General features: G+C 43.1%; 1 protein-coding gene across 2 annotated transcripts in view; it reads left to right on the top strand.

The window, feature by feature from the left end:
• Positions 1-2,240, top strand: part of LOC112231008 (astrotactin-2-like) — a 500,130-nt gene that overhangs the window by 395,228 nt on the left and 102,662 nt on the right. The window lies entirely within an intron of this gene.

The raw sequence follows: 2,240 nt of genomic DNA, 5'->3' as shown, positions 1-2,240 counted from the left end.
GAGCTGTATACACAGCACTGAGTGAGTGAGGGCTGGAGAAGTCAGTTCCCATGAAGGACTGTCTGGGATTTTAGCACTAACGATGCAACCACTGTTTCGGGGGATGGCAACATCGGCTTCTGGAGGCATTCCACTCTCAGTGTCTGTCTCTCTCTATATATAGAGCTTTTCAGAACAACTACTCGGGCTGCCTTGATTTCATCTCAATCGCCATCTCAAATACTGAACCAGGGAGGTTTTCCAATGCCTCACAAAGAAGGGCACCTATTGGTAGAACAAAACCAGACATTGAATATCCCTTTGAGCATGGTGAAGTTATTAATTACACTTTGGAAGGTGTATCAAAACACCCAGTCACTACAATGATACAGGCGTCCTTCCTAACTCAGTTGCCGGAGAGGCTTGGTGACTTTAAAACAGTTACAGAGTTTATTGGCTGTGATAGGAGAAAACTGCAGATGGATCAACAGCATTGTAGTTATTACACAATACTAACCTAATTCACAGAGTGAAAAGAAGGAAGCCTGTACGTATTATAAATATTTCAAAACATGCATCCTGCTTGCAATAAGGCACTGAAGTAATACTGCAAAAAGTAATACTGTGCCAAAGCTATTAACTTTGTTTGGGGCAAATCCAAAACAACACATCACTGAGTACCACTCTTCATATTTTCAAGCATGGTGGTGGCTGCACCATGTTATGGGTATGCTAGTCATCTGCAAAGACTTGGGAGTTTTTTTTAGGATAAAAGAAACGGAATAGAGCCAAGCAGAGGGTAAATTCTAGAATTCTAGGAAAACTTGGTTCAGTCTGCTTTCCATCAGACACTGGGAGACAAATTGACATTTCAGCAGGATAATTATCTTAAAAATAAGGCCAAATATACACTGAAGTTGCTTACCAAGATGGCATTGAATGTTCCTGAGTGGCTTTGTTACAGTTTTGACTTAAATTGGCATGAAAATCTATGGCAAGAATTGAAAATCATCTAGCAATGATCAACAACCAACTTGACAGAGCTTGAATAATTTTTGAATAATGGGCAAGTATTGTACATTCCAGGTGTGCAAAGTTCTTAGGCAGAAATCCTATTTATTTGCATATCCGATTCGAATCTGTTATTTTTCCTGCAGTCTGAAAAGCCAATTTATTTATCCTTTATTTAACTAAGCAAGTCAGTTAAGAGCAAATTCATATTTACAATGATGGCCTACCAAAGGTTCTCCTGCGGGGACGGTGGCTGGGATTAAAAAAAATTGGGTTGAAGTTGGAAGTTTACATACACCTTAGCCAAATACATTTAAACTCAGGAATTTCACAATTCCTGACATTTAATCCTAGTAAAAAATCCCTGTTTTAGGTCAGTTAGGTTTATTTTAAGAATGTGAAATGTCAGAATAATAGTAGAGAGAATGATTTATTTCTGTTACGGTTTTCTAGGTGTGAAGGAGAGTCGGACCAAAATGCAGCGTGTAGATTGCGATCCATGTTTATTCAACAAACGTAACACGAATCTAAATACAAACACTATAAAACAAATAACGTAACGAAAACCGAAACAGCCTATACTTGCGTAAACTAACACAGAGACAGGACCAAAGACACTAAGGACAATCACCCACGACAAACTCAAAGAATATGGCTGCCTAAATATGGTTCCCAATCAGAGACAACGATAAACACCTGCCTCTGATTGAGAACCACCCCAGACAGCCATAGACTTTGCTAGATAACCCCACTAGCTACAATCCCAATACATACACACCAAAACCCCAAGACAAAACACACCACAATACAAAAACCCCATGCCACACCCTGGCCTGACCCAATACATGAAGAAAAACACAAAATACTTAGACCAGGGCGTGACAGACCCCACCCCCCTAAGGTGCGGACTCCCGAACGCACCTCAAGCAATAGGGAGGGTCCGGGTGGGCGTCTGTCCATGGTGGCGGCTCCGGCGCGGGACGTGGAACCCACTCAGTCAATGTCTTAGTCCCCTCTCCTCGCGTCCCTGAATAGTCCACCCTCGCCGCCGACCATGGCCTAGTAGTCCTCACCCAGAAACCCACTGGACTGAGGAGCAGATCGGGACTGAAGGACAGCTTGGGACTGAAGCAGCTCGGGACTGAGGGGAAGCTCGGGAGTGAGAGAAAGCTCGGGAGTGAGAGAAAGCTCGGGAGTGAGAGAAAGCTCGGGAGTGAGAGGAAGCTCAGGCAGGTAGGTAGATCTACCAG

This window comes from Oncorhynchus tshawytscha, linkage group LG33 (assembly GCF_018296145.1).
Source record: "Oncorhynchus tshawytscha isolate Ot180627B linkage group LG33, Otsh_v2.0, whole genome shotgun sequence".
Taxonomy (NCBI): Eukaryota; Metazoa; Chordata; class Actinopteri; order Salmoniformes; family Salmonidae; genus Oncorhynchus; species Oncorhynchus tshawytscha.
This window is presented reverse-complemented; position numbering and strand designations above follow the sequence as displayed.